General features: G+C 48.0%; 2 long non-coding RNA genes across 4 annotated transcripts in view; both read left to right on the top strand.

The window, feature by feature from the left end:
• LOC149455954 (uncharacterized) overlaps positions 1-24,600 on the top strand; it is a 42,489-nt gene extending 17,889 nt beyond the window's left edge. Inside the window, exon 3 of the long non-coding RNA XR_016313985.1 lies at positions 24,192-24,600. This is a non-coding gene — a long non-coding RNA (uncharacterized LOC149455954). The remainder of the gene's footprint in view (positions 1-24,191) is intronic.
• LOC149455953 (uncharacterized) overlaps positions 1-25,331 on the top strand; it is a 528,482-nt gene that overhangs the window by 342,782 nt on the left and 160,369 nt on the right. The window lies entirely within an intron of this gene.

Here is a 25,331-nt window from a genome sequence, read left to right as displayed (position 1 = left end):
TCAATGGACTCAATGGGGTTTATTTACTAAAGCTGGAGAGTCCAAAATCAGACTCCCTTCTGCATAGAAACCAATCAGCTTCCAGGTTTCATTGCCAAAGCTTCATTGAACAAGCTGAGGTTAGAAGCTGATTGGTTTCTATGCAGAAGGGAGTCTGATTTTGGACTCTCCAGCTTTAGTAAATAAACCCCAATATGTCTCTCAGCAGATAGCTTAGGGTGTCTACTTTCCGAAAAGGGGTCATTTGGGGGTGTTTGTACTGTCCTGGTATTTTAGCACTTCAAGAAATGTGATGGGCAGTCAGAAAGTAAAAGCTGCGTAAATCCCATTATCTATACCATAGTTTGTAGACGCTATAACTTTCACACAAAGCAACTAACATACACTTATTGGGATTTTTTAACCAAAAACATGTAGCAGAATACATTTTGGCCTAAATTTATGACAACATTTTTGTTTTTTGGATAGTTTTTATGCAAGAAAATATTGTTTTTTTATTTCAATTTTTTTTTTTTGTTAAAACCTTTTAAGTTTATAGCGCCAAAAATAAAAAGCGCACAGGTGATTAAATACCACAGAAAGAAAGCTCTACTGTATTTGTGTGACGAAAAGGACGTAAATTAATTTATGTAACATATTGCATGACCGCGCAATTGTCAGTTAAACTAGTGCAGCGCTGTATAGCAAAACAATGGCGTAAATTGCAGTATCTATACCATAGTTTGTAGATGCTATACCTTTAACACAAAGCAATCAATATACACTTATTGGAATTTTTTTACCAAAAATATGTAGCAAAATACATTTTGGCCTAAACTTATGACTAACTTTGAGTTTATTATATATTTTTTATAGCCGAAAGTAAAAAATATTGTATTTCTTCAAAATTTTCAGTCTTTTTTTCTTTATAGCACTAAAAATAAAAAGCTCACAGGTGATCAAATACCACCGAAAGAAAACTCTATTTGTGTGAGAAAAAGGATGTAAATTTTGTTTGGGTACAGCATTGCATGACCGCGCAATTATCTTTTGAATTAGTGCAGCGCCGAATAGCAAAAAGAGGCCTGGTCATTAAGGGGGGTAAATCCTCTGGAGGGCAAGTGGTTAATACATTGAGCACAATAAAATAAATATTTCCTATTAAACTGTGTGAAACTTCTTGCCCCAACACTTGCAGTTTACAATTTTCCACGCTAATGGCTTCTGCTCTCTCAGGTCTGCTTCCCTGAACGTCTGGTCCTCACATGAAAGCGTTAAAAGTAGACAGTGCAGTATCAAGTCAGTCTAAGCTTGGAGGAGGGAAGAGCAGGGGAGTGCCTTGCCATCCTAGGCCATGGGGCTGTGTGTTTGTATTGATATGCACAGTGTGAGGAAACACAGCTCTAGTCTCTACATGCATGGGTGACTCAATAGGACACTGCAGGAGAAAAGAGCCAGCCTGGAACAGGAAACCTGAGGCATCAGTCATGGTACCAGCTTACACAGGAACTTAGGCAAGAATGAAAAACATACCGTCAGCTGCTCCCTTGGCTTCCAGAGCAGTATTTATATGTAATCCCTTCAGTGGGGTATCTTGAGCATAATAAAGTTCTGTAATGGTCAGCAGAAAATGTTAGGGTGTTGGGGTACTTGGTAACTATTTGTTGGGGTGTCATTGTGTAGAAAATCAACTGTTGCTTTAGCCCTGGTTCATACCAGTGCGACTTGTCATGAGACTTGAGAGTTCAAAGTTGCATGGCAAGTCGCACCCCATTACTGGCAAAGGAACGGTTCAAATCGATGCTACTCAAGTTTCAGCGCCTTTGAAAAAGGTTCCTGCACTCGTTTTTGTGTGACTTCATTGCGACTTGCATTGACATTTGTCGCGCAGTGTCAGTAAGTCACAATGAAGTTACACTAAATAGTCGGGTTCAAAGTCGAGTGATCCAGGGCTTAATTTGGATCTAGATATGTAATCTAGATATCAGATATCTAATGAGTCTGTATTTCCTCAACCACTTGCCCTCCAGAGGATTTACCCCCCTCCTGACCAGGCCATTTTTTGCGATTTGCTGCGTTACTTTACCTGAAAATTGCGCGGTCATGCAGCGCTGTACATAAATGAAATGTATGTCCTTTTTTCCCAAGTAGAGCTTTCTTTTGGTGGTATTTGATCACTTCTGTGGTTTTTATTTTTTGTGCTATAAACAAAAAACAATCAATATTTCTTCCTAAATTTAGGCCAAAATGTATTCTGCTACGTCTTTGCTAAAAAATAAATGCCAATACATGTAAATTAATTGATTTTTGTGGACGTTATAGCCTCTACAAATGGCGGTATATGCAGTGGTGTATTTATGTTTTGTGCTGCCCTAGGCAACACAAAAATCGCCACCCCTCCCCCTCCCCATGCACCCCTACTGTCTTTAGTGCACCAACGTTTGCTGGGCGGAACTTAGTGGTTGGCCACATCTTTCTGTGAAGGTGTCAGTTAATGGTATGAGCAGCGAGAAGGTGTCAGTTAGTGGTATGAGCAGCGAGAAGGTGTCAGTTAGTGGTATGAGCAGTGAGAAGGTGTCAGTTAGTGGCATGAGCAATGAGAAGGTGTCAGTTAGTGGCATGAGCAGCAAGAAGGTGTCAGTGGCATGTGTGGCGAGAAGGTGTCAGCTAGTGTTATGAGTCAGCCATCTGGCAGTCTCTGGTCAGTCTTGGTCAGTCACCTGACAGTCTCGGTCATTCTCTGGTCAGTCGCCTGTCAGTCTCGGTCATTCTCTGGTCAGTCACCTGGCAGTCTTGGTCAGTCACCTGGCAGTCTCTGGTCAGTCTCGGTCAGTCACCTGGCAGTCTCTGGTCAGTCTCGGTCAGTCTCTGGTCAGTCTCGGTCAGTCTCTGGTCAGTCTCGGTCAGTCACCTGTCAGTCTCGGTCAGTCACCTGGCAGTCTCGGTCAGTCACCTGGCAGTCTCGGTCAGTCACCTGGCAGTCTCGGTCAGTCACCTGGCAGTCTCTGGTCAGTCACCTGGCAGTCTCTGGTCAGTCACCTGGCAGTCTCTGGTCAGTCTCGGTCAGTCACCTGGCAGTATTGGTCAGTCACCTGACAATCTCCGGTCAGTCTCGGTCAGTCACCTGGCAGTCTCGGTCAGTCACCTGGCAGTCTCGGTCAGTCACCTGGCAGTCTCGGTCAGTCACCTGGCAGTCTCGGTCAGTCACCTGGCAGTCTCGGTCAGTCACCTGTCAGTCACCTGTCAGTCTCGGTCAGTCACCTGGCAGTCTCTGGTCAGTCTCGGTCAGTCACCTGGCAGTCTTTGGTCAGTCTCGGTCAGTCACCTGATAATCTCCGGTCAGTCACCTGTCAGTCTCGGTCAGTCACCTGTCAGTCTCGGTCAGTCACCTGTCAGTCTCGGTCAGTCACCTGTCAGTCTCGGTCAGTCACCTGTCAGTCTCGGTCAGTCACCTGTCAGTCTCGGTCAGTCACCTGGCAGTCTCTGGTCAGTCTCGGTCAGTCACCTGGCCGTCTTTGGTCAGTCTTGGTCAGTCACCTGGCAGTATCGGTCAGTCACCTGATAATCTCCGGTCAGTCTCGGTCCGTCACCTGGCAGTCTCGGTCAGTCACCTGGCAGTCTCGGTCAGTCACCTGGCAGTCTCGGTCAGTCACCTGGCAGTCTCGGTCAGTCACCTGGCAGTCTCGGTCAGTCACCTGGCAGTCTCGGTCAGTCACCTGGCAGTCTCTGGTCAGTCACCTGGCAGTCTTTGGTCAGTCTCGGTCAGTCACCTGGCAGTCTCGGTCAGTCACCTGGCAGTCTCGGTCAGTCACCTGGCAGTCTCGGTCAGTCACCTGGCAGTCTCGGTCAGTCACCTGGCAGTCTCGGTCAGTCACCTGGCAGTCTCGGTCAGTCACCTGGCAGTCTCGGTCAGTCACCTGGCAGTCTCTGGTCAGTCACCTGGCAGTCTCTGGTCAGTCACCTGGCAGTCTCTGGTCAGTCTCGGTCAGTCACCTGGCAGTATTGGTCAGTCACCTGACAATCTCCGGTCAGTCTCGGTCAGTCACCTGGCAGTCTCGGTCAGTCACCTGGCAGTCTCGGTCAGTCACCTGGCAGTCTCGGTCAGTCACCTGGCAGTCTCGGTCAGTCACCTGGCAGTCTCGGTCAGTCACCTGGCAGTCTCTGGTCAGTCACCTGGCAGTCTCTGGTCAGTCACCTGGCAGTCTCTGGTCAGTCACCTGGCAGTCTCTGGTCAGTCTCGGTCAGTCACCTGGCAGTATTGGTCAGTCACCTGACAATCTCCGGTCAGTCTCGGTCAGTCACCTGGCAGTCTCGGTCAGTCACCTGGCAGTCTCGGTCAGTCACCTGGCAGTCTCGGTCAGTCACCTGGCAGTCTCGGTCAGTCACCTGGCAGTCTCGGTCAGTCACCTGGCAGTCTCGGTCAGTCACCTGGCAGTCTCTGGTCAGTCACCTGGCAGTATTGGTCAGTCACCTGGCAGTATTGGTCAGTCACCTGACAATCTCCGGTCAGTCTCGGTCAGTCACCTGGCAGTCTCGGTCAGTCACCTGGCAGTCTCGGTCAGTCACCTGGCAGTCTCGGTCAGTCACCTGGCAGTCTCGGTCAGTCACCTGGCAGTCTCGGTCAGTCACCTGGCAGTCTCGGTCAGTCACCTGGCAGTCTCTGGTCAGTCTCGGTAAGTCACCTGGCAGTATTGGTCAGTCACCTGGCAGTATTGGTCAGTCACCTGACAATCTCCGGTCAGTCTCGGTCAGTCACCTGGCAGTCTCGGTCAGTCACCTGGCAGTCTCGGTCAGTCACCTGGCAGTCTCGGTCAGTCACCTGGCAGTCTCGGTCAGTCACCTGGCAGTCTCGGTCAGTCACCTGGCAGTCTCGGTCAGTCACCTGGCAGTCTCGGTCAGTCACCTGGCAGTCTCTGGTCAGTCACCTGGCAGTCTTTGGTCAGTCTCGGTCAGTCACCTGGCAGTCTCGGTCAGTCACCTGGCAGTCTCGGTCAGTCACCTGGCAGTCTCGGTCAGTCACCTGGCAGTCTCGGTCAGTCACCTGGCAGTCTCGGTCAGTCACCTGGCAGTCTCTGGTCAGTCACCTGGCAGTCTCTGGTCAGTCACCTGGCAGTCTCTGGTCAGTCTCGGTCAGTCACCTGGCAGTATTGGTCAGTCACCTGACAATCTCCGGTCAGTCTCGGTCAGTCACCTGGCAGTCTCGGTCAGTCACCTGGCAGTCTCGGTCAGTCACCTGGCAGTCTCGGTCAGTCACCTGGCAGTCTCGGTCAGTCACCTGGCAGTCTCGGTCAGTCACCTGGCAGTCTCTGGTCAGTCACCTGGCAGTCTCTGGTCAGTCACCTGGCAGTCTCTGGTCAGTCTCGGTCAGTCACGTGGCAGTATTGGTCAGTCACCTGACAATCTCCGGTCAGTCTCGGTCAGTCACCTGGCAGTCTCGGTCAGTCACCTGGCAGTCTCGGTCAGTCACCTGGCAGTCTCGGTCAGTCACCTGGCAGTCTCGGTCAGTCACCTGGCAGTCTCTGGTCAGTCACCTGGCAGTATTGGTCAGTCACCTGGCAGTATTGGTCAGTCACCTGACAATCTCCGGTCAGTCTCGGTCAGTCACCTGGCAGTCTCGGTCAGTCACCTGGCAGTCTCGGTCAGTCACCTGGCAGTCTCGGTCAGTCACCTGGCAGTCTCGGTCAGTCACCTGGCAGTCTCTGGTCAGTCTCGGTAAGTCACCTGGCAGTATTGGTCAGTCACCTGGCAGTATTGGTCAGTCACCTGACAATCTCCGGTCAGTCTCGGTCAGTCACCTGGCAGTCTCGGTCAGTCACCTGGCAGTCTCGGTCAGTCACCTGGCAGTCTCGGTCAGTCACCTGGCAGTCTCGGTCAGTCACCTGGCAGTCTCGGTCAGTCACCTGGCAGTCTCGGTCAGTCACCTGGCAGTCTCGGTCAGTCACCTGGCAGTCTCGGTCAGTCACCTGGCAGTCTCCGGTCAGTCTCGGTCAGTCACCTGTCAGTCTCGGTCAGTCACCTGTCAGTCTCGGTCAGTCACCTGTCAGTCTCGGTCAGTCACCTGTCAGTCTCGGTCAGTCACCTGTCAGTCTCGGTCAGTCACCTGTCAGTCACCTGTCAGTCTCTGGTCAGTCTCGGTCAGTCACCTGGCAGTCTCTGGTCAGTCTCGGTCAGTCACCTGGCAGTCTCTGGTCAGTCTCGGTCAGTCACCTGGCAGTCTCTGGTCAGTCTCGGTCAGTCACCTGGCAGTCTCTGGTCAGTCTCGGTCAGTCACCTGGCAGTATTGGTCAGTCACCTGACAATCTCCGGTCAGTCTCGGTCAGTCACCTGGCAGTCTCGGTCAGTCACCTGACAGTCTCGGTCAGTCACCTGGCAGTCTCGGTCAGTCACCTGGCAGTCTCGGTCAGACACCTGGCAGTCTCTGGTCAGTCTCGGTCAGTCACCTGTCAGTCTCGGTCAGTCACCTGTCAGTCTCGGTCAGTCACCTGTCAGTCTCGGTCAGTCACCTGTCAGTCTCGGTCAGTCACCTGTCAGTCTCGGTCAGTCACCTGTCAGTCACCTGTCAGTCTCGGTCAGTCACCTGTCAGTCACCTGTCAGTCTCGGTCAGTCACCTGTCAGTCACCTGTCAGTCTCGGTCAGTCACCTGGCAGTCTCTGGTCAGTATCGGTCAGTCACCTGGCAGTCTCTGGTCAGTCTCGGTCAGTCACCTGGCAGTCTCTGGTCAGTCTCGGTCAGTCACCTGGCAGTATTGGTCAGTCACCTGACAATCTCCGGTCAGTCTCGGTCAGTCACCTGGCAGTCTCGGTCAGTCACCTGGCAGTCTCGGTCAGTCACCTGGCAGTCTCTGGTCAGTCTCGGTAAGTCACCTGGCAGTATTGGTCAGTCACCTGGCAGTATTGGTCAGTCACCTGACAATCTCCGGTCAGTCTCGGTCAGTCACCTGGCAGTCTCGGTCAGTCACCTGGCAGTCTCGGTCAGTCACCTGGCAGTCTCGGTCAGTCACCTGGCAGTCTCGGTCAGTCACCTGGCAGTCTCGGTCAGTCACCTGGCAGTCTCGGTCAGTCACCTGGCAGTCTCGGTCAGTCACCTGGCAGTCTCTGGTCAGTCTCGGTCAGTCACCTGTCAGTCTCGGTCAGTCACCTGTCAGTCTCGGTCAGTCACCTGTCAGTCTCGGTCAGTCACCTGTCAGTCTCGGTCAGTCACCTGTCAGTCTCGGTCAGTCACCTGTCAGTCTCGGTCAGTCACCTGTCAGTCACCTGTCAGTCACCTGTCAGTCACCTGTCCGTCTCGGTCAGTCACCTGTCAGTCACCTGTCAGTCTCGGTCAGTCACCTGTCAGTCTCGGTCAGTCACCTGTCAGTCTCGGTCAGTCACCTGTCAGTCACCTGGCAGTCACCTGTCAGTCACCTGGCAGTCTCGGTCAGTCACCTGGCAGTCTCGGTCAGTCACCTGGCAGTCTCTGGTCAGTCTCGGTCAGTCACCTGGCAGTCTTTGGTCAGTCTCGGTCAGTCACCTGATAATCTCCGGTCAGTCACCTGGCAGTCTCTGGTCAGTCACCTGGCAGTCTCTGGTCAGTCACCTGGCAGTCTCTGGTCAGTCACCTGGCAGTCTCTGGTCAGTCACCTGGCAGTCTCTGGTCAGTCACCTGGCAGTCTCTGGTCAGTCACCTGGCAGTCTCTGGTCAGTCACCTGGCAGTCTCTGGTCAGTCACCTGGCAGTCTCTGGTCAGTCACCTGGCAGTCTCTGGTCAGTCACCTGGCAGTCTCTGGTCAGTCACCTGGCAGTCTCGGTCAGTCACCTGGCAGTCTCGGTCAGTCACCTGGCAGTCTCGGTCAGTCACCTGGCAGTCTCTGGTCAGTCTCGGTCAGTCACCTGGCAGTCTCTGGTCAGTCTCGGTCAGTCACCTGTCAGTCTCGGTCAGTCACCTGTCAGTCTCGGTCAGTCACCTGTCAGTCTCGGTCAGTCACCTGTCAGTCTCGGTCAGTCACCTGTCAGTCTCGGTCAGTCACCTGTCAGTCACCTGTCAGTCACCTGTCAGTCACCTGTCCGTCTCGGTCAGTCACCTGTCAGTCACCTGTCAGTCTCGGTCAGTCACCTGTCAGTCTCGGTCAGTCACCTGTCAGTCTCGGTCAGTCACCTGTCAGTCACCTGGCAGTCACCTGTCAGTCACCTGGCAGTCTCGGTCAGTCACCTGGCAGTCTCGGTCAGTCACCTGGCAGTCTCTGGTCAGTCTCGGTCAGTCACCTGGCAGTCTTTGGTCAGTCTCGGTCAGTCACCTGATAATCTCCGGTCAGTCACCTGGCAGTCTCTGGTCAGTCACCTGGCAGTCTCTGGTCAGTCACCTGGCAGTCTCTGGTCAGTCACCTGGCAGTCTCTGGTCAGTCACCTGGCAGTCTCTGGTCAGTCACCTGGCAGTCTCTGGTCAGTCACCTGGCAGTCTCTGGTCAGTCACCTGGCAGTCTCTGGTCAGTCACCTGGCAGTCTCGGTCAGTCACCTGGCAGTCTCGGTCAGTCACCTGGCAGTCTCGGTCAGTCACCTGGCAGTCTCTGGTCAGTCTCGGTCAGTCACCTGGCAGTCTCTGGTCAGTCACCTGGCAGTCTCTGGTCAGTCTCGGGCAGTCACCTGGCAGTCTCTGGTCAGTCTCGGTCCGTCACCTGGCAGTCTCTGGTCAGTCTCGGTCAGTCACCTGGCAGTATTGATCAGTCACCTGACAATCTCGGTCAGTCACCTGGCAGTCTCTGGTCAGTCTTGGTCAGTCACCTGGCAGTCTCGGTCAGTCACCTGGCAGTCTCGGTCAGTCACCTGGCAGTCTCGGTCAGTCACCTGGCAGTCTCTGGTCAGTCACCTGGCAGTCTCTGGTCAGTCACCTGGCAGTCTCTGGTCAGTCACCTGGCAGTCTCTGGTCAGTCACCTGGCAGTCTCTGGTCAGTCACCTGGCAGTCTCTGGTCAGTCACCTGGCAGTCTCTGGTCAGTCACCTGGCAGTCTCGGTCAGTCACCTGGCAGTCTCGGTCAGTCACCTGGCAGTCTCTGGTCAGTCTCGGTCAGTCACCTGGCAGTCTCTGGTCAGTCTCGGTCAGTCACCTGTCAGTCTCTGGTCAGTCACCTGGCAGTCTCTGGTCAGTCACCTGGCAGTCTCTGGTCAGTCTCGGGCAGTCACCTGGCAGTCTCTGGTCAGTCTCGGTCCGTCACCTGGCAGTCTCTGGTCAGTCTCGGTCAGTCACCTGGCAGTATTGATCAGTCACCTGACAATCTCGGTCAGTCACCTGGCAGTCTCTGGTCAGTCTTGGTCAGTCACCTGGCAGTCTCGGTCAGTCACCTGGCAGTCTCGGTCAGTCACCTGGCAGTCTCGGTCAGTCACCTGGCAGTCTCGGTCAGGTCACCTGGCAGTCTCGGTCAGGTCACCTGGCAGTCTCGGTCAGGTCACCTGGCAGTCTCGGTCAGGTCACCTGGCAGTCTCGGTCAGGTCACCTGGCAGTCTCGGTCAGGTCACCTGGCAGTCTCGGTCAGGTCACCTGGCAGTCTCGGTCAGGTCACCTGGCAGTCTCGGTCAGGTCACCTGGCAGTCTCGGTCAGACACCTGGCAGTCTCGGTCAGACACCTGGCAGTCTCGGTCAGACACCTGGCAGTCTCGGTCAGACACCTGGCAGTCTCGGTCAGACACCTGGCAGTCTCGGTCATACACCTGGCAGTCTCGGTCAGACACCTGGCAGTCTCGGTCAGACACCTGGCAGTATTGGTCAGACACCTGACAATCTCGGTCAGTCACCTGACAGTCTCGGTCAGTCACCTGACAGTCTCGGTCAGTCACCTGGCAGTCTCGGTCAGTCACCTGGCAGTCTCCGGTCAGTCTCGGTCAGTCACCTGGCAGTCTCGGTCAGTCACCTGGCAGTCTCGGTCAGTCACCTGGCAGTCTCTGCTCAATCTCGGTCAGTCACCTGGCAGTCTCTGGTCAGCCTTTCAGCTCTCCCCCCCCCCCCCCCCCAGTAGGCATGGAGATCACTCACCGGGCGGGGCGGAGACCGAGGGGGGAGGAGGGCCATGTATTGCCCTCGCAGCCGCATTTTCCTTCCCTCTTCTACCTCTGTGAGAGAGATCCCTGTCTCCCCTGGACACTGCCGTCCTCCGGGATCATCTCTCAGACCTGGCTCCCCACTGCCATCCACTGAGGAGAGCTCTGACCATCAGAGCAGCCTATAGCCTGGCCGGGCGCACTGGATGCTGGGAGTTGTAGTCCTTCCCCTGAACAGCCTACCGGGATTGTAGTTCGGGGTCGTGGGGGAAGGACTACAACTCCCAGCATGCAGTGTGCCCGACCAGGCTATAGGCTGCTCTGATGGTCGGAGCTCCCGGAGCTCTGCAGTGGATGGTGGTGGGGAGCCAGAGCTGAGAGATGATTCCGGATGACCGCAGTATCCAGGGGAGGCATGATACTCCCACTCCTCACTGGATTCCTGCTGTATTGACATCAAAGACGACCCTTCTTCCGAGGCGCGGCGCTGCCCCCCTGTATACTGCCGTCTTAGGCAAGTGCCTAGTTTGCCTCGCGGCAAATACGCCCATGGGTATATGTACCGGAATTTTTATATTTTCTTTTATAGTAGTAACGGCGACGATCAGCGACTTATAGCGGGACTGTGGCGGGCATTCTGACACTGGGTGGGTATTGACTAACTGCCACTGACATCCCCAGTGACACTAATACAGTGATCAGTGTTAATAGAACGCACTGACATTGTACTAATGTCATTGATCAGGAAGGGATTAACATCTAGGGCAGTGATGGCGAACCCGTGGCACGCGTGCCACAGCCGGCACGCCGAGCCTTATCTGTGGGCACGCCAGGAGAATCCAGCGGCGCGCTGTCTTCCCGGCTGTAGTGTGCGTGACAGCCGGGTCCCAAGTGCGCATGCACAAGAAGCAGTGCTCTTTGTGAATGGTAAGGCGGTACCTGGGACACATGACAGATCCCAGAAGTCGCCGGACCAATCACAAAGCGCAGCGCTTCTCGCGCATGCGCACTGGGCATCCGGCTGTCCGACGAGCGCCCACACTACAGAAGCCGGGAAGACAGCGCGCGGCTGGATAAAGGAACAGGTAAGATAAAAAAAAAACTCTGCGGAAGTAAGAGCAGGTACCTGTCAAATTCAGGTACCCGCTCCCCCTCCCTCCCCAAAGGTCAGCAGTCATCTCTGTACTGTCTGCAGTCTCTGGTCATCCCTGTGCTGTCCGCAGTCTCTGGTCATCCCTGTGCTGTCCGCAGTCTCTGGTCATCCCTGTGCTGTCCGCAGTCTCTGGTCATCCCCTGTACTGTCCGCAGTCTCTGGTCATCCCTGTACTGTGTCCGCAGTCTCTGGTCATCCCTGTGCTGTCCGCAGTCTCTGGTCATCTCCTGTACTGTGTCCGCAGTCTCTGGTCATCCCTGTACTGTGTCCGCAGTCTCTGGTCATCTCCTATACTGTGTCCGCAGTCTCTGGTCATCCCTGTACTGTGTCCGCAGTCTCTGGTCATCCCTGTACTGTGTCCGCAGTCTCTGGTCATCCCTGTACTGTCCGCAGTCTCTGGTCATCCCTGTACTGTGTCCGCAGTCTCTGGTCATCCCTGTACTCTCTGCAGTCTCTGGTCATCCCTGTACTGTCCGCAGTCACTGGTCATCCCTGTACTATGTCCGCAGTCTCTGGTCATCCCTGTACTGTCCGCAGTCTCTGGTCATCTCCTGTACTTTCCGCAGTCTCTGGTCATCCCTGTACTGTCCGCAGTCACTGGTCATCCCTGTACTGTGTCCGCAGTCTCTGGTCATCTCCTGTACTGTGTCCGCAGTCTCTGGTCATCTCCTGTACTGTGTCCGCAGTCTCTGGTCATCCCTGTACTGTGTCCGCAGTCTCTGGTCATCTCCTGTACTGTGTCCGCAGTCTCTGGTCATCTCCTGTACTGTGTCCGCAGTCTCTGGTCATCTCCTGTACTGTGTCCGCAGTCTCTGGTCATCCCTGTACTGTCCGCAGTCTCTGGTCATCCCTGTACTGTCCGCAGTCTCTGGTCATCTCCTGTACTGTCCGCAGTCTCTGGTCATCTCCTGTACTGTCCGCAGTCTCTGGTCATCTCCTGTACTGTCCGCAGTCTCTGGTCATCTCCTGTACTGTCCGCAGTCTCTGGTCATCCCTGTACTGTCCGCAGTCTCTGGTCATCTCCTGTACTGTGTCCGCAGTCTCTGGTCATCCCTGTACTGTCCGCAGTCTCTGGTCATCCCTGTACTGTGTCCGCAGTCTCTGGTCATCCCTGTACTGTGTCCGCAGTCTCTGGTCATCCCTGTACTGTGTCCGCAGTCTCTGGTCATCCCTGTACTGTGTCCGCAGTCTCTGGTCATCCCTGTACTGTCCGCAGTCTCTGGTCATCCCTGTACTGTCCGCAGTCTCTGGTCATCCCTGTACTGTGTCCGCAGTCTCTGGTCATCCCTGTACTGTCCGCAGTCTCTGGTCATCCCTGTACTGTGTCCGCAGTCTCTGGTCATCCCTGTACTGTCCGCAGTCTCTGGTCATCTCCTGTACTGTCCGCAGTCTCTGGTCATCCCTGTACTGTCCGCAGTCTCTGGTCATCCCTGTACTGTGTCCGCAGTCTCTGGTCATCCCTGTACTGTTAATTAGTTTGCACTACTGTACGAGTTGTTTTTTCTAAACCAAAAGCTCGATATTCAGGTTTCATTGCAGTGTTGGCACTTTGAAAGAAATAAGTTGGTTTTGGGTTGCAGTTTGGGCACTCGGGCTCAAAAAGGTTCGCCATCACTGATCTAGGGTGATCAAAGGGTTAACAGTGTGCCGTGTGCTGTTTTACATGATGTGTTGTGTGTATTTTACTAGGGAGACATGCTGCTGTGTATTTCTCTGCTGTGCACTGATTGAACTGTCATGAACCTAACCCATTGATGACAGTTCAAAGGAAACATTTGCATTTAAGAAAAACAAAAATGTTTTACCTACTTGCCGCACGCCTGTCAACAATGTACCGATGAGTGGTGGCTCTGGGCAAAGCAATGTACTGGTACTTGATTGTGGGCCAAAGCAATTTATATGCACAACAATTCATAGCCGCCCACCCAAATTCAGCTCTTGCCAGACAATTCGCATGGAAACCTATCACGGTTTCTGAATTTAAAACTTTTTTTGGCCTAATCATCAACATGAGCATTACAAAAAAGAATGAATTGGGGTCATATTGGTTCACAGACCTGATTCATCATATGTTCGTGTTCTCTGCTGTTACATATATGCCCAACAAGGACCAGCAATGTACTGGTACATCACTGGACTTTGAGTGCTTATACCAGGATGATGCCTGCAGCTACAGGCTGTTAAACTGTTAAATATTAAACTGTTTTAATACCTACACCGTTCACCTGATTTGGATTAAATACCCTCAAATTAAAGCTGACAGTCTGCAGTTAAAGCACATCTTGTTCGTTTCATTTCAAATCCATTGTGGTGGTGTATAGAGCCAAATATGTTAGAATTGTGTTGATGTCCCAATATTTATGGACCTGACTGTATTTTAGCAATCAGAGATAGATCTGTTTATAGTTTTAATATAAAGGTCTATGAAGAATGTATAAGTGTAATATATAATCACCCTGCAGATGTTTTACCTTGGAGGCTTGGTTTTTGAAGTCTTCGGTCTGTGACTGCCCACTCCCAATGTATCAGCAGCTTGACAGCTAATACATGTATATTCAGACATGTTGATAGTACCATGGTAATGATGTGTTGAGATTGGCCATAGATAGATAGAATGTCATCCCACCACGCTGAAAATATTCCCAGGGGTTTAAATGTTTCATACAAGCTCATACTGTATAGTATATCTCACATACAGTCTCCATAAGGCGGATGCCGTGTTTGCAACATAGACCCTCAAGGTCTAATTTTCACATTAAATAAATAACAATAAAACTAACTTTTGCTAATACTGTGGGGAAAATAATTATTTAATCCCCTGCAAGGTTTGTAAGTTTGCCCACTTGCAAAGAAATGAAGGGTCTATCATTTTTATCATAGGTGTATTTTAAATGAGAGAGACAGAATATCAACAAAGAATCCAGAAAAAACACACGATACAAATGTTTTAAATGGAGTTGCAGTTCAGTGAGTAAAATAATTATTTGATCCCCAAGCAAAACATGACTTAATACTTGGTGGAGAATTCCTTGTTGGCAAGCACAGAGGTAAGACGTTTCTAGAAGTTGATAACCAGATTTTGCACACATCTCAAGAGGGATTTTGGTCCACTTTTCTACAGATCTTCTCTAAATCCTTAAGGTTTCTAGGCTGTCGCTTGGCAACTTAAAGTTTCAGCTCCCTTCATAAATTTTCTACAGGATTAAGGTCTGGAGACTGGCTAGGCCACTTCATGACCTCGATGTGCTTCTTCTTGAGCCACTCTGTTGTTGCCTTGGTAGGTTTTGGGTCATTGTCATGCTGGAAGGCCCATCCACGATCCATCTTCAGTATTCTGGATGAGGGAAGAAGGTTCTCATCCAAGATTTTACAATACATGGCCCTATCCATTGGCCCTTCAATGTGGCAAAGTCGGCCTGTACCTTTTAGCAGAGAAACAGCCCCAAAGCATAATGTTTCCAATTCTGTGCTTGACTGTAGGGATGATGTTCTTAGAATCATAGTCAGCATTTTTCTTCCTCCAAAAACTGCGGGTTGAGTTAAAGACAAAGAGCTCAATTTTGGGCTCATCTGACCATAGCATTTTCTCCCAATCCTTCTCTGAATCCTTTAGATGTTCGTTGCCAAACTTCAGACAGGCCTATACTGTACATGTGCCTTCTTGAGGAGGTGGACCTTGCGGGTGCTGCAGGATTTCAATCCACGGTGGCGTATTGTTTTACCGATGGTTTGTTTGGTGACTGTGGTCCGAACTGCCTTGAGATCATTCACAAGCTCCTCCCGTGTAGTTCTGGGCTGATCCCTCACTTTTCTCATAATCATCCTTACCCCATGAAGCAAAATCTTGCATGGAGCTCCAGACCGAGGGCGATTGATGGTTATTTTGTATTTCTTCCATTTGCGAATAGTCGCTCCAACATTTGTCTCCATCTTATCAAGCTTCTTGCTGATGGTCTTGTAGCCCGTTCCAGCCTTGTGCAGGTCTACAATCTTGTCCCTGACGTCCTTTGACAGCTCTTTGGTCATTTGCCCATGGTGGTGAGGTTTGAATGGAATAAAGAGATTCTGTGGACAGGTGTCTTTTAACGTGTTGTTAGGAGCACCTTCTTAAATTGACAGGACTAACCTGTGTAGCACATAACCATTCTGTGGGAGCCAGAATTATTGTTGGTTGGTAGGGGATCAAATACTTATTTTACTCACTGAACTGAAACTCAATTTATAACACATGTATCATGTGGTTTTTTTTTTCTGGAGTTTTGGTTGGTATTCTGTCTCTATCCTTTTAAAATACATCTATGATAAAAATGATAGACCCTTCATTTCTTTGTAAGTGGGCAAACTTACAAAATCTGCAGTCGATCCAATAATTATTTCCCCCACTGTAATTGCAGAAGAAATATCCATTTGCTATCCATCCATTGCTTTGCTTTTCAGTCTCTGGCAATCAAGAATTTTCTTTTTACTGTATATTAGTTAGGAATTCATGGATTTGTGAGGAATTCCAACATTGATTGAACCAAAATCAGTCTGCATGACAGCTACTAAGAACGACCTTTACAATAGATGTACGCAAGAGCGAAGATATGTTTTGCATGTGTGTGTGTTAACTGACATTTATTGTTGGGTCAGGTTATTTTTGATGACCTCCTATATGGAGGACTTTTGTTTAACTGTGAACGTCTGTTAACAAATGCTATTGACTGTAATTACTATACCGGGATTCTTTCTAATTTTTCTTGCTGTATCTGTACAGTACTTGCCCTGCATTTCTTACCCTTGCTGCAAGTGCATTGCAGCCCGCATTTACCTTACAGTTGATGTTTATGATTATTATTGGTTTGAGTATCAATTCATTTCAATGTAATGTTAATGCTTCCTTCACAACTGCACATACTACTTTTTTTCACTCCCCTGTCAGTATGTTTATCTGCCAGAAGTTGGGTAAGGGAGTCCGCACACTGGTCCGCACACTGGTGTGAATAAGCCCTGTTTATAGTCTTTTTTTTTTCTTTTTATACCGTATACACTTTAGTAAATATTTGTATATATACAGATCAGAGAGCACTAATTATTGCTTAATAAAAATGCTTATAGTTTACTAACAAGTCTTTACAAGTCCTTATTTTTCATTTCTAATGCATCATATTTATGGAAAGAAAAGGTTCATATACTATTCAAATGATTGCTTGTATTAGTTATGCAGTTGTTTTCTACATGTAGCATGTCTTGAAAAGATGGGATAGAAAGGTCAGATTCATAATCCCTAGGTACAAAAGAGATTGCACTGATGCTAGTCTGGTAAATATCATCTGGGAAAAATAAATCACTTGTATGAAATTTGGGAAAGAAGTGTAAAATGGATAATTCATAAAACTACACATGGGTTAGTATATTTACAGCAAATGTGTAGCCTTTACGTATATCCCTAGATAGATCCATAGATTTTATCCAGTTTTTCTTACTGGCGGGACTGTTTTAATTAGGAATAAGGTCAGAAACATACTGTTTGATTTGGTGATCACTGTCACCAGGATTAGAAGGGAGGTAAAATATAAAATTTTGGGTTGCTGTTAGAATAGAAATAGAGGGAAAATATTCCAACTGGTACTCTTGTTTAGTTATTTATTACAGGTACTTATATAACGCCATCAATTTCAGCAGTGCTTTACATATATATTGTACATTCACATCAGCCCTAACCCTCAAGGGGCGTACAATCTAAGGTCCCTAACTTACATTCATACATACTAGGGCCAATTTAGACAGGATCCAATTAACCTACCAGCATGTCTTTGGAGTGTGGAAGGAAATCGGATTACCCGGAGGAAACCCATGCAGACACAGGGAGAACATGCAAACTCCAGGCAGGTGGTACCTTGGTTGGGATTTGAATCAATGACCATAGAACTGCCAGGCGGAAGGGCTATCCATTTAGCCACTGTGCTACCCAGTTCTTGTTCAAATGATATCTGTCTAATAAGGAGCTTTCCTTACTTTGAGTAGATTTCTTCTCGCTTCTTTTTGTAGTTGCAGAACAGAAAGTTAAAAGAAATCTCCTCCATAGGACTCCCGTGGTCACAAACGGCACTGGGGGTTTTAATCATTCCTTATGCTATCCAAAAATGAAAAAAAGATTTGGCTTTTGACGTACTTTGAATAGCTGAATACATACAGACATAACCACAAATATATGGAACAGAAGCAACAGATAACATATACTTTATGCTGAATGTACACTAATGCATTGTGTATTTACGGCCTTATCTTGTACTTGAAGAACAACATGGCAGACCAAAATAGGATGATCTTCACAAGTAATATACATAAGAGAGATATGCCGCTCGGTAGCTCAATGGACTGATGAGTACAACAGCTGAAAAAATTATAATTCAAAAAGGAACTGTTTATTACAAGAAGCTTCTGCACAGAGGCAAAACTGACTGCACAGATCTAGAAAAGATACACAAAGCACAGAATTCAGGTAAGAATACCTCTTCTATTAGGCCTCTTGCACATGGTACTGATGTGTGAGCATCTGGGGTTTTTTAAACGTAATTTCATGGGCTTGTTTTGCACATATTCGTGCGTATTTATGCGCATATGTGCGCGCATTTGCGAATTCACATGTATGCACATTTGCGTGTACAATATACTCTTATTAAAAATTCATTAATATTTATGCTCATATGTGCAGATTAGTGCGGATTTGCGCATATTTGTGAGCATGTTTGCACGGGCGACGTAAATTACAGACCAAAAATGCAGATTTTCCTATTTTTTTGCTTACCGAGGAATATGCGGCTCTTAATTACTTGCCAATGTAATGTGCACATTGTAAATAATGGGCTACATTTTACCTCCATAGAAAACTCCCACTGTACTGCGCTTTTTCAAGCTGCAGTGTGCAAGAGGCCTCAAGATAATCTTTGCCTGTCCCGGGAATTTAGCTTTGAAGTGTACCTGTGCTTTACCCACGCAGGGAAAAGTAACAGGTTCACTTAGTTGCCCCCTTCCCAAGCATTCCTTTTCTTCCACAGCTTTGTTCAGCCTCCAGACAAAAAGAACGATAATGAAGAAATGGCAAACCCAAATATTCCTGACTTTAGGGATGGACTTTATATGAATAGGCCATATCACAAATTCCTGGGGTGTGCACACCTTGCTGCCCTCAAATGATCGGGAAAGTCCAAGTATACTAAGTGGAGAGAAACAGAGGACGCACCGGCCTAGTGCACTACCTTAAAAATGTATTTATTAAATGATAAAAGTGGGTATTGTACTCACAAAATGACAATACAGTCAAAGGCACATCGTGAGAAAACAACTGTGTCCAATCCGCACTACGTATTCGTCTGTAATGGGAACTCTGGACCTCCAAGAGGCTGACGCGTTTCGAGGTCTTGCCTCTTCCTCAGATCCAACAGACCAAACGTCTGTACCCTCTCTTATATATATGCTCACTAATGACAATAATAATAGTAGTATTAGTGGTAGTAGTGGTACTACCATGAATACTACTATTATTATCATTGATACTTCACCGTATGTACACCATACGGGCATGCGGTGCTGCATGGGAAGAACAACGCATGTATATTTATGGTCATTCATGTATGCCTCATGTTTTATTGTATTGTTTCTATGCAGCCAGATAGGACACATTGCATGTATGTGTTTTGCATTCATTTTGTCAGCGTCCTTTGTGACACCTCTCCCCGCCCCTGGGAGTGTCCAGGACGGCCCACACGTAACCTTTAATGACTCTTTAGTTGCCGAAACAGGGAGTCATTTCTAAACGTCCCCACGCATCCATTGCCTGTGCGCGCTCCCTGGGAGCATGCAGCACAGTAATCTGTGTCCACAGAGGAACACAGATCGATGTATGGGACCGCTGTGTGAGGTCCCGATTCATGTGATCAGTGATTGGCCGATCAGTGATCACATGAACAGTAGTAAGCAAGATGACACTTCCTGACATCATTGTTTACTACTTGTGAATTCTGTGAATGATCACAGAGCTCACATTCTACAAGCCTTGTACCATGTGACAAGCTGTGACCAATCACATCTCTCACAGTATTGCTCAATGGCTGCAGGAATGCAGTCCGTGAGGAGAAATGATTGCTTTTACAGCCTATATGGGTGTAAAAGTAATCCGTGTAAAAAAAAAATCTTCATCACCCACCACAAGTAGTACAGTGTCACTATGATGACACTGTAGTGCTAGGGTGGCAGTATGTACAAAAAATAAATAAAAGAAAATGTAAAAAAAATTTAGAAAAATTATAAAAACATTTTTATAAACTGATTTGGGTTTGTTTGTTTTTTTACCAAAAAGATAGCCAAATACATTTTGGCCAATATTTATGAAGCAAGATTATTTATTTGCAAAGTTTTATAAGAAAACGCTTTTTCATTTATATAGCAAACAAATAAAAATCCCAGAGGTGAATAAATACCACCAAAAGAAAGTGTTATCTGTCTCAAAAAAAATTCTAAAATTTCATTTGGGTACAGTGTTGCATGACCGCGTAATTGTCATTCAAAGTGTGACAGCACTGAAAGCTGAAAATCAGCCTGGACTGCAAGGGGGTGAAAGTGTCTGGACTTGAAGTGGTTAAAGAATGGGAAAATTGTTCTATGGCTTATTGGGCTACACAGAATAGAATGCATGAAGGAAAAACCTTAAGGCTTTAGAACCACTTTAATGCCAGTTGTCTGAGTGTGATGCTGATCCCCTGTCTTCAATAATTGATGAATGACTGACACAGAACAGACATGCAGCAAGTGATGTTCTTGATGGATGTGAATTTTTGATCTTGTTGACTCAAAGGGATTGATTTACTAAAGGCAAATAGGCTGTTGACTTTGCAAGGGAAGTTTCACTTTCCATGGAAAGCTTCCCTAGAGCTTAGTGAGTGTGGTGAAATTTCACGTTGCAAAGAATGCCCAATTGCGTGCAAGGAAAATGAAAAAAAAAAAGCATTTTTGCTTGCCCATGATTGGTTGATGGAAGTCAGCAGAGCTTCACCTCATTCATTATACTCTGGAGAAATTTCCCATGCAAAGCACATCTTCTCTTGTATGTAAATTCAGCAGCCTATTTGCCTTTAGTAAATCAACCCCAGTGACCCAGAACTCAGGTACTGAAAATAGAGGATCAGTCTGACAACCAAAAAACTAGCATCTTCAGGAGAGCAATAGCCTATACCTTTCTCTCCTGACAGGTTTCCTTTAAGGCCATGCCTATAATGGAACTCCGTGTGGGTGACCAGGAAGGATGGAACATGTTTGTTATTTTTTTAAAAATCTACCTTTAACCACTTTCCCTCCAGAGGATTTATCCCCCTTCCTGACAAGGCCTCTTTTTGCTATTCTGCGCTGCACTATTTCAACAGATAATTGCTCGGTCATGCAATGCTGTACCCAAACAAAATTTGCGTCCTTTTTTCACACAAATAGAGCTTTCCTTCGGTGGTATTTGATCACCTGTGCGCTTTTTATTTTTCGCGCTATAAACAAAAAAAGACTAAAACTTTTGAAGAAAAATTATATTTCTTACTCTTGGCTATAAAAAATATATAAAAAATATATAGTAAACTCAAATAAATAAAATTTAGGCCAAAATGTGTTCTGCTACATGTTTTTGATAAAAAAAATCCCAATAAGTGTATATTGATAGTTTGTAGACGCTATAACTTTCACACAAAGCAGTGGTATAGATAATGGAATTTACGCCAATTTTTGCTATATAGCGCTGCACTAGTTTAACTGAGAATTGCGCGGTCGTGCAATACAGTACATAAATGAAATTCCTTTTTTCACACAAATAGAGCTTTCTTTCAGTGGTAGTTGATCACCTTTTTAAAAAAAAAAACAATATTTTTTATTTCTGTTATAAAAAATATCCAAAAAACTCAAAATTCGTCATAAATTTAAGCCAAAATGTATTCTGCTACATGTTTTTGGTAAAAAAAATCCCAATAAGTGTATATTGATTGCTTTGTGTGAAAGTTATAGCATCTACAAACTATGGTATAGATAATGGAATTTACGCAGCTTTTACTTTTTAACTGCCCATCACATTTCTTGAGGTGCTAAAATACCAGGAAAGAACAAACACCCCCAAATGACCCCTTTTCAGAAAGTAGACACCCTAAGCTATCTGCTGAGAGGCATATTGAGGTCATGGAAGAGTTTTTTTTTTTTCCAGAAAGCCTTACCTTGTAAAAGCAGCTGCTCCCCATCCCAAGAACCGCTGAATTCCTTTTCCCAGCTTGCAGTCAAATGATCTGTCATGGCTCTTCTGCATCCTACGGTGTACTCTTCACTTTTTGTTTATTAAAGTGCATGCTTCACAGCACTGAACTTGGGCCCCAGGTCAGTAGATGTGCAAGATTCTGCTGAAAGGACCCCAGGGGTATGAAAAAAGAGAAGGTATGCTGTATCTGATATTGATAGGAAGGCATGCTTGCTTGATCTGCATTGTCTTATTAAGGGGTTCATGTTGAATGAACATGGGTCAGAGAACTGAGATTTAAAGCAGAACTACACTGCCAAAAGCCAAAAATGCTATTACCGTATTTTTCGCTTCATGAGACGCACCTGACCATAAGACGCACCTAGGTTTTAGAGGCAGAAAACAGGAAGAAAAAAAAATTGACCAGAGACTGCAGACACAGTACAGGGGATGACCAGAGTCTGCGGACACAGTACAGGGATGACCAGAGACTGCGGACACAGTACAGGGATGACCAGAGACTGCGGACACAGTACAGGGATGACCAGAGACTGCGGACACAGTACAGGGGATGACCAGAGACTGCGGACACAGTACAGGGGATGACCAAAGTCTGCGGACACAGTACAGGGATGACCAGAGACTGCGGACACAGTACAAGGATGACCAGAGACTGCGGACACAGTACAGGGATGACCAGAGACTGCAGACACAGTACAGGGATGACCAGAGACTGCGGACACAGTACAGGGGATGACCAGAGACTGCGGACACAGTACAGGGATGACCAGAGACTGCGGACACAGTACAGGAGATGACAGAGACTGCGGACACAGTAGAGAGGATGACCAGAGACTGCGGACACAGTGCAGGGGATGACCAGAGACTGCAGACACAGTACAGGAGATGACCAGAGACTGCGGACATAGTACAGTAGTACAGGAGATGACCAGAGACTGCGGACATAGGACAGGGATGACCAGAGACTGCGGACACAGTACAGGGATGACCAGAGACTGCAGACACAGTACAGGGGATGACCAGAGTCTGCGGACACAGTACAGGGATGACCAGAGACTGTGGACACAGTACAGGGGATGACCAGAGACTGCAGACACAGTACCGGGGATGACCAGAGACTGCAGACACAGTACAGGGATGACCAGAGACTGCGGACACAGTACAGGGGATGACCAGAGACTGCGGACACAGTACAGGGGATGACCAGAGTCTGCAGACACAGTACAGGGATGACCAGAGACTGCGGACACAGTACAGGGATGACCAGAGACTGCGGACACAGTACAGGGATGACCAGAGACTGCGGACATAGTACAGGAGATGACCAGAGACTGCGGACACAGTAGAGAGGATGACCAGAGACTGCAGACACAGTACAGGAGATGACCAGAGACTGCGGACACAGTAGAGAGGATGACCAGAGACTGCGGACATAGTACAGTAGTACAGGAGATGACCAGAGACTGCGGACATAGGACAGGGATGACCAGAGACTGCGGACACAGTACAGGGATGACCAGAGACTGCGGACACAGTACAGGGATGACCAGAGACTGCGGACACAGTACAGGGATGACCAGAGACTGCGGACACAGTACAGGGATGAGCAGAGACTGCGGACAGTAGAGGAGATGACCAGAGACTGGGGACAGTACAGGAGATGACTGCTGACCTTTTGGGGAGGGGGGGAGCGGGTACCTGAATTTGACAGGTACCTGCTTCTACTTCCACGGAGTTGTTCTTTGATCTTACCTGTTCCTCTATCCAGCCGTGCGCTGTCTACCCGGCTTCTGTAATGGCGCTCGGCAGACAGCCGGATGCCCAGTGCGCATGAGCGAGAAGCGCTGCACGTTGTGATTGGTCCGGCGGCTTCTGGGATCTGTCATGTGTCCCAGGTACCGCCTTCCCATTCACAAAGAGCACCGCTTCTTGCGCATGCGCACTTGGGACCTGGCTGTCACACACACTACAGAAGCCGGGAAGACAGCGCGCAGCTGGATAGAGGAACAGGTAAGGTCCCACTGCAGAGCTGAGCGGCCGGCCCAGTATTCTGACACGGCGGATGTGGAAATACCGGACCGGCCGCTCCATATTCGATCCATAAGACGCACTGACATTTTCCCCCCTTTTTTGGGGGGAAAATACGGTAATTCATTTTTAATATTCAAAGCAAACTCCCCCATCCATCCATGTCTCTATGCTTTATTTTGCTGAGAAATCACTGATAAAAACACCTCTTAGCATTTCTGGCTGAGGCCATCTTGAGTAAGGGCAGGTAATTAATGTAGCATTTACTTCCTGGAATCCATCTGCCCTTGGCTCAGGCCAGCAGGCAGGAGGATGCATTTAGCTGAGAAAAGTCTCTCTCCCCTTCTGAAGATTCATGGTATGTATGACACCATTTTGCCTAGGCCTGGAAAACAGGAAGTAACTGAAGAAATGTTCAAAACAAGTAAATATGAGATACTTTTCCTATCGTAAGGATTAAAAATAGTAATGGTTGATTAAGAGAGTAAAATTCCCCTTTAAATGCAGCACTGCAAATTTCTTTGCCTGTATAAATGTTAATCAGACTACGCTGTCACTGGACAAATAAACTGCACCTCAATAATATGTGTCTGAGGGTGAATTGTCTGGCACAGTTATTTTTGACCTATAACAGCCTTCCGTTGTCATGCTGGCAAAAAGTATTTGTGCGACCATTCTGCCCACAGCCACTTTAATAAATGAGACCCTATATAGTGATCACTGTATGAACTATAGTAATACTGAGTTTTGCTTTTCAGTGCTCTGGTCACATGGTGTCAAGTTCACAATTCGGATCCCGCGGTGAATACACGACTTGGTGAGCTCCTATCTGCCGTCTGCCAATACGAGGACCAAATTGTCCAGGGCCTGTCTTCTGTTCACCAGGTTGTTCATCCCTCGGAGTTATCAAGCTGTATGGATGACATGGGACTCAGCAACCATACACATGAGCCCAGTAATGACTCGTGCTGCAGGCCAAGGCTGTTGCGGCAAGCAGGAGTGTCTTCCTTCTTCCTTTCCAAAGTGTAGGACTATACAGGAGCTGAATAATGTCATGAAACATGAACTTGGTCGTATGTTAAAAGACGTTCGCTCTATAGTTCAACAGATAAACATGACTTCGGATCTGCTTTGTTATTTGCAAACTCTTGAAATTAAGTATTCATTGATTTGAAGATTTTTTTTTTTTTTAGAGAAATTTTTTTTTTTTTTTTTTTTTTTAGTTTTACCCACCATGGTAAAACAGTTATAATTTGTTTATTTATAGAACCCAATACTGATGACTGGTATTGGCACTTGCGTGAGCCTGTAGGCGATCCAGCACTCTCCTCACAGGGACTCAGGCAGAAGCGGGAGCCATTGGCTACTGTTGCTGTCAATCAAACTCTGAGGAGGTAGCAGGGGGTGGAGGCTGAGCTGCACTGTGTCACTGGACACACAGCCAGACTCGAGATCAAGCCCACAGGTGTGCCCCCATAGCAAGCAGCTTGCTAGGGGGCACACAATAAAGAGATTCTGGAGTGCCAGCAAAGGACCCCAGAATATAAGGTTCACGCCGCTATGTGCAAAACCACTGCACAGAACAGGTAGGTATAAACCTGTTAATAAAAAAAAAATCCAGCCTTTCCAAAAACTTAAAAATGTATTTAGGAATATCGCTGTGTCTTCTCTCCCGGCACCCCTACTCTGCCTAAATGTTTGGCTGTTTTCATTGATCAAAACTCAGAGTTTGGACTCTCACTGCTAATCCCATACTTTGGCTTTGAGACTACCAGGAAGTGCTGAAATGTTACCAATCAGATAAGCCTAGCATTTGGGTGGAGTGAAAACACTGAAAGTGTGTGGCTACACTTCATATCATCATTTGTATTTTTTTTTTATAGTGATAGTGGCATTTT

Source organism: Staurois parvus, unplaced genomic scaffold, assembly GCF_062004578.1.
Source record: "Staurois parvus isolate SC_StPar_1 unplaced genomic scaffold, SC_StPar_1.0 ptg000380l, whole genome shotgun sequence".
NCBI lineage: Eukaryota > Metazoa > Chordata > Amphibia > Anura > Ranidae > Staurois > Staurois parvus.
This window is presented reverse-complemented; position numbering and strand designations above follow the sequence as displayed.